The sequence below is a fragment of the Ambystoma mexicanum genome, chromosome 11, assembly GCF_040938575.1.
Source record: "Ambystoma mexicanum isolate Mex_15411 chromosome 11, UKY_AmexF1_1, whole genome shotgun sequence".
NCBI lineage: Eukaryota > Metazoa > Chordata > Amphibia > Caudata > Ambystomatidae > Ambystoma > Ambystoma mexicanum.
Window position 1 is genome coordinate 588257489 of NC_090934.1, and position 7903 is coordinate 588265391.

A 7903-nucleotide genomic window follows, 5' to 3' on the forward strand; every position below is an offset into this window, starting at 1 on the left:
TCAATCGCAGTGAAGACTACTCTCCTGAGAATCAACAGCATCTACACTGCTAACGACATATCCGAAGAAACCTGGTCATTTCTCAAAAAAAAGTAAGCACAGTACTAACTTTATATTGTAACTATTCCTCAAAGAGGCTGCGTGGGTTATTTATTTAATTTGTCCACCAAAGCAAACATTGATTTCTGAACCATTCTACCTAAAAAAAAACATTTATTAAACAGAGAATAACAGGCAGAATGGCTCACAAATTTGGAACTCAAATAACATACAGAATCATTAGAATGTTAGTTCTAGAAAAGAAGTTGCTGTTTCAAGTTTATGGCATTTTGTTTACTAATAATGCTTCTCGTCACCACTAGGCCACTTTGTACTCTCATCTGAAGCACATTGTAGTAGTATACAAACAGTAAAATAGCCTTCCCAAATCATTGCAAGAGGCCAATGCACATTCACACACCATGACAAAGAGCTTCCCCATGAGACTCATTCATGCATGCACACAGCACACATACATTGTACAACAGACCAAAGCATGACTTCTTTTTTTCAACAGACACCAAAGAATGCCTACCAAAAAGCAACTTTGTAGAAAGGAATGCAGAACTAGAGCAAATAAAAATAAAAGTGTTCAATGTAAGCATCCATCTGTAGTAGAGCTTGTAGAGAACGTTAGAACAAACCAGCTAATGCAGTCGTTTAGTAAAACAAAGGAAGCTTCAACTACCGAAACTTTAGCTCCTCCATCAAAATGTGTCACAAAACACAAAAAGCGTGGCAATAAATCGGCTACCAGCACAGCTAAAAATGCTCCTAATAATCCTGATACAGTAACAAGAACCTATAGTAAAAAAGTATTTTAGCAAAAATGTTTCGTCACAGAGTGCTTCAGAATCTACTAAGAAGAGGACCGAAATCATCCTCTCCCCTTAAAACCTACCGTAGAAAGTTAATCCTACAAGCTCTCGTGTACACTGCAATCCTTCTCAAAAGGAAGTTGTTTATATTAGTGTTAAGAAGGATGAAAGCACTAACAAAACTAAGTACCAAACTACAAAAAAAACTCAGCAATAGACAGAATGTGAACAAAAATAATTTCTTAAATGTTTGTGGAGGTGAATGGAGTCACACGACAACCACAGAACCATATTTTAATGAGGAAGCATACAAACAAAATCAAACAAACACAATTGCCATCCATAGCAGTGGACGAGGGTATGAGAAAATCAATAGTACCATCATGGAACAAGAAACACTGCTTACAAAAGTATTCCTTGAAAACTCAGAATTACATCTCGATTCGACAGAACCACACCGTCCAGTATACAAATGGCCGTGCACATCAATGTGTGCCATTCCAAACAAAGCTTTCAAATCCTTACGTCAGTTCCTAAATCTGTATGTAAAAGGGAAACACAAAAGTAAAATGAAAGTGCTGCAAAATATGGATATTTGTCCAGTGCGCAAATACACAGGACTACAAGGACCTACATTAGCCTGCATTTCTGGGCCTATTTGCAAAAGCACCTTCCATGATATAAAAAGGATATCAGTACATCATTCAAATGTTAGAAATCTAGTGTATAAAATATACTATGCAAAAAGTCCAGCTTCAGAATTAGGCAATTTAAATAACACTCTTCTGTATGGTACTTACAAGAAGAAATTGACCGTATTCAGAGAAAGTATTTTGGAAGTGAAAGCCACTTACCAAATGCAATAGTTTTACAGCATAGTAGCAACAAATCTGCACATAGCAACCTTCTATTACACACATACAGAAAAGAAATACTAAAATTTAAAAGGGCATCGGCTGATGTACCAAACCATGTGTGTGTGTGTTGCTACAGAATGTTTTACAAAAGGAACACAAAAAAAGTGGACATAGCATACAAAATAGAAGACAATGAAGATTCCAAATGGTTTGAATTAGCTCTCTACCTTTTAGCAGAAAACAAATATGAACTAACTGAACGCCTAAGATGTTGCAGTTACTGTACTACAAAATTAGACAACAACCACACTCCTTCACGTGCTATTACCAATAATTTGGAATTGTTCCCACTACCAAAAATCCTGCAACAACTCAATTTGTAGGAGAGCATCATAATTCAAACAGTTCACCCATTTCAAGCAATTATACGCCTTCATCCAAAAACAGCAAAATTACCCCCTTCTGAATTGGTGAAAGGCATTTGTGGCAAAGTAGTTTATTTGCCGTTAGATCTAACGGAAAATGTACACACTCTAGGAGTGCAACGTTCAATAGAGCATTCTTTAATAGTCTTGGTAAATGGTGTACCAACAAAAGACAAAAACTTTTGGCAACAACTGGTGGACTTACATAAAGTTAGACAAGCATTGCAATATCTAAAAGACAATAACGAGTACTACAAGGAAATAAATATTGAAGAAAGCTTAAGGGAAACAACGGAAATCATTCAAGAGCCATCAGAAACTGGACAATTCGAACTTCTGGATCCTGCTACAGTATCCACTCTTTTGGGCCAGTACACAATTCATCCATTGCATTCCAATGAAAGCATAGATGATGCACTAGAAACTTACTAAATGTGGTAAACCAAAAGTTTACCAATGAGTATATGGGAAAAAAAGTATAGAAGCATGTGCTTTTGCACTGCTATTTCCTACTGGCAAAGGTGGAAGATACGATGATAGACCCACTCAGATTGGGGCATCAGAATACTGGTCATTACGAATGTTTTCATAAGATCCCAGATTTAGACAAAATGTGGAATACATATTCCACCTTCTCTATGAAAGTGAATTAGCAACGCTATGTTACGGAGTTGCACACATTTTGAAATCTGGAACCCACTTTCAAAATATGCAAGCTACGCAGTTAATACAAAAAGTACAGGAAAAAGATGAGGTTTTACAATCAAGTATTACAAATTTGTTTGCAAACATGCGTGGTACAAAACAATACTGGTTCCGACGGCATGGAGACCTGCGTTGTATGATCAGAAACCTTGGACCACCGACTTGGTTTGTTACACTAAGTTGTGCAGAATATGCATGGGAAGATTTAAATGAGTTCCTACGCATAGCAAACAGCAACAAAAGCAACATAGATATATTAACACCTGGAGAACTTTGTTCTCTAGATCCAGTTAATGTGTCAAGATATTTTCTTCATCGTTTCATTGCCATGCTACACTTTATTTGCAATAAAACTGTTCCTCCCCTTGGAGAAGTGCAACACTTCTTTTGGAGAAAAGAATATCAAGCGAGAGGAGCACCACATATTCACATGCTGTTATGGATCAAAGGTGCACCTAAATTTGGTCACGACAGTGATAGCATTGTTTTGCAGTTTATCCAAAAATATGTCACTTGTGAAATCCCTTCACAACAGACACATAGTGAGCTGCATGGGCATGTTTTACAATTTCGAAGACACAAATGTGGCAAATATTGTCGCCGCAAATATAAAAACAAAGGTAAATACTACACCAAATGCCGCTTTGGTTTCCCTAGACCAGTTACAGAAACAGGTGAAGTAAACAACTTAATGTCTTCAATTCAACGTAGTGTTAAAGGTAAATCACCTAAGAACACGTATAACATAAAAAAAACAGAAGAATCAAAATATATCAATGATTACAATGCAATCATTGCCCTCTTATGTAAAGCAAACATAGATGTGCAGTACATTGCAGACAGTTCTACTGCTGTTGCACGATATGTTACAGCCTACTTAACAAAAGCAGAAAAAACAGAGCTTCAAGACCTCTGGGATGACCTGGCATCAGACAAAACACTATCACAGAAATTGTACAGCCTAGGCATAAAAATGCTCTCTCATAGAGAATGTGGCGCCTATGAAGCAGCAGATTGTTTAACCGGTACTGCTTTGTATGGAAAATCAGACAACATAGTATGGCTAAGTCTTGATCCTGCTAAATCAAGAAAAAGAGTTCGAAATCATATGAGGACATAGAAACAATTGCCAGAAATGATCCCAACAGCCAAGAAATTCTAAAAAACTATTTACTGGACACATACTATCCGAACATGAGTAGCACTTTGGAAAGCATGTGCCTATACCACATAGCTCAAAACTTTGCATACAAAAATAATATAAAACCCGATGAAAGCAAAGGTAGATATAGAGTGACGGGTTGTGAAGGGAGCTTAGTGAAACTTACCAAACGAAGCTTAATTAATCATGTAAAATTATCATTAAAAACTCCTCAACAGAAAGAACTATATTACATGTCTCTGTTTCAACTTTTGAAACCATGGAGAAAAGAGGAAGACATACTAGATAACTATGACTGCTATGAAGATGCGTTTAAAGCAAATGAAAGCGCTATCACCGATGTGAACTTTACGCAGTACAAAACAATGTTACACAATGAGCAGCAACAGGAAGAGGAAATTCAGGCCCAACTAGATAAGGACTCCTCTGACAGTAGTCAACCTTCTGTAACAGGAAGTCAAGAACCACTAGGAAAACCACTAATAGCAAAAGAGGCAGATGTAGCTATGGCCGAAGCAGAAAACACCATGTATCTGTATCAAGAAGATGTATTCTCTGAAAGACACAGGAAACCCCACGCTTTGGATTGGAGTATTAATTAAGATTTAGATAGCGGAAAGACATCCAAAGGAAACAATTCAAAAATAACGGTATCAAGGATTTTATTAAACCTGATACTAATTTAATATATCAAACAAATCATGATTAAATCTGCACTTGTAATAACAATTTACATAGCAGGAAACAACTTTTATTAAAAAAGACACATCTATATAATAAAAATCATCTTATTCAATCATCCAAGCATACAACCTCATCCATCCATTTAGACAAACCATTCATACTAAACACCAATCAATGTACGACATAAAATCTATAAGAAAATTCATCATAATTAATTCATCTGAAAGATTTATAGAAAGAACATGAAATCAATTTGACGGGCCACAGCAGATGACATCAGTGGCCTAGGCAATTAAGATGGGTCCCAGAGTTTTCTAACCACGACCTCATCTTAGTCCAAACTCGACCGGTTTCGACGTATATACTTTAGTGTAGTGACGTCTTCATCAGGAGTAACAAAAGTATATTCTAACATCAAGAAAGAAAGAAAATCAAAGATAATACATATCAATGTGTGAAGCCCTTGTACTTGGACAAAAAACATATAACATCCATAATAAAAATATCTATAGTGGAACAATAGGTAATAATATACAAGAGCCTGCTACCAACCCGGGAAAAGTTCCAGGATGGACCTGAGGTGTCTGGCAGAAAGTAGTGCTACCCTCTTGTATTGGTGTCTCCGAGAGGCAGATAAGAGCCAGGCCATAGACAGAATCAATGCTACAGATATACAAATGTACACATAAATATCACAAGGTCAATATGTCGATCCTCCACTACAGCGGCCCACGGACAGGACACGAGAGTCACATACTTAAGATAAACCTAAAGAATATTAGCTAACCTTCATTCATGCAATGGAAGGCTGTGCGTCTCTTCCTTAAATTGTACGCTGTGTTCACTTATATTAAACAATAGCTTCTCCGTAGAAGTTCCTGCAGATAGCGAAGTGTATGGACGCCAACGTTCTTCTCGAGAATGTCCAAACGCTCGTTCAACCAGCGGTCATAAATTTGAAGGTGACTCCCCGGATCCAGGGTTGGCTGCACCTGATGTTATATGGGCCTAAACACAACACAAGAGTTTGAGTATGTGAGAGACCGGTTGTTCTTACAATTATATTATTGGCTACACCCAAAGTGAATTACTTCCAATTGAAAATAAATTGATGAATTAATACCACAATTGTGACTAAACAAATACGGCTTGCTGAAAAGCTTACTATTTAGAGAATTTCAAAAAGGTAGGGGGGGAGGGGTTGCATTTGAAAATTGCTCAATATTTCCGACTCCAGATTACTTGACTCGGATGGGGTTTAACGGAAAGCCAAGGATGTAGGGCTCCCTTCTCTAAACAATAAAGGCAAGAAGCGATTTGGAAAACCGCCGTGATTCGAAAGGCCCCCACACGACAGAATGTTTACCTTAAGCGAAAGAACTCGCCAGTTCTCACAGTAGCTAGTCACCCGTATCCCAGCTGGGTCCGATTGAAAGTGGCGTGCAACACAGTATCACCGTTTCAAGGGTATTGATATATGCGTGAAAAACATCATGTGATCACGTAATTAACCACGTGACCACAAACTGAACTGGCCTACGTTCTAAATGGCCGTACCCTCTCAGATGAAAGACGCACGTGATTAGGCAGTATACCAGTGTACTACCCGACATATATAAAATGTTATGACAGGTAGTATTTAGTTACTCGAATTCCATGGTTCCATGGTATTAAGGCCCAATGTTAATGTTTTTAGATTAAATATCCACATTTGTTCCTTGTAATCTAAATTTTTTAATAGTTGGGGTTGGTTTTGTGCATATACTTTTTCTATGCAAAACCATTCCATCTGATCAGCCGTATGGCCCATCTCGACAAAATGGATTACCATTGGGGCATTGAGGTTTCGAGTTCTGATCTTTGAACGATGTTCGTTAATACGGGTACTCACTTCTCTGGTTGTTTTGCCTACATAAAACAACTGGCATGGGCAACGAATGGCATAAATGACATTCTTACTTTTACAAGTGGTAAAGGTACGAAGGGTCCACTTTCTGGTCTGTGAATCAAATGACGTAGTTTTTTTGGAAAACTTACAAGCAACACATGAAGTGCAGGGATAGTGTCCCACCACTGGGTTAGAATTGGTATCGCGGATTGTATGCACTTTAGGAAAAGTTCTACTGGCACGAGTAATCTTTTGCTTCAAATTTTTACTTTTTTTGAAAGCAAATAGAGGTCTGGGTATAGATGTTCCTGATGTATTAAGAATTCGCCAGTTTTTTAAGATGATCCCTCTAATAGCATTACTGTGTTGACAAAAAGTTGAGACACATACTAATTCATCTTTCTTTTCAATGTCTCGCTTGGGTGTCAATAAGAGGTCTCTGTTGATATATCGAGCTCTCTTTTTGGATTTTTTTATAAGTTTCTTTGGATATCCCCGTTCCAATAGTCTTTTTTCCAAAATTGCTGCATGTTTGACAAAATCTGCGATATCTGTGCAGTTACGGCGTAGCCGTAAGAACATCCCATATGGTAAGTTACAAAGTAAACTGGCTGGATGTTGGCTCTCATATTTCAACGTGGTATTTCTCTCTGTGGGTTTTCTATGTAATTCTGTGCAGAGATACCCTTCTTTGAAAAAAATAGACAAATCCAAGAAAGGAATTCTAGATACTGAATATTCAAAAGTGAAATGAATATCTAAGTCTACCGCATTAAGCCATTGAACAAATAAAGTCAATGATGTTGATGAGCCTTCCCAAATCATAAGTATATCGTCGATGTATCGACGGTACACCTTGATTTGGCCCCTAAATGGGTTAAATGCTGACAGGATTTTTTCTTCCTCCAAGAGTGCCATGAAAATAATGGCAAGATTTGGTGCAAAAGTGCACCCCATCGCTGTCCCTTTACATTGCAAAAAGAATTCCTCCTTGAATTTAAAAAAACTGTTCTTAAGGACTAGCTCTGCTGCTTTACATAGGAATTCTGTGGGAACCAAATGTGGTTGTATGCGCCGATCTAGCATTATGCGCAGGCTCTCCACCGCTCTATCCTGGGGGATATTTGTATAAAGCGCTTCAATATCAAGCGTTACTAGAATTTGAGTACTGGGATCAAATGCTTTTGTTTCAACGAGGTTGATGACGTCTCTCGAGTCAAGAAGAAATGTGGGCGTGGCCATCGCCAGTGGTTTAATAAAGAAATCAATGTATTTCGAAAGGGGTTCCAGTAGTGAACCACAACCCGAGACTATAGGTCGTCCTG

At 37.8% G+C, this 7903-nt stretch overlaps 1 long non-coding RNA gene across 1 annotated transcript; it reads right to left on the minus strand.

The window, feature by feature from the left end:
* Positions 1 to 4651: 4651 nt before the first annotated feature.
* On the minus strand, positions 4652 to 7209 carry LOC138503597 (uncharacterized). Its single transcript, XR_011279672.1, has 2 exons — positions 5478 to 7209; positions 4652 to 5098 (listed from the first exon to the last, which is right to left on the minus strand). It is a non-coding gene; the product is annotated as an uncharacterized lncRNA (long non-coding RNA).
* Between the last annotated feature and the right edge of the window lie 694 nt (positions 7210 to 7903).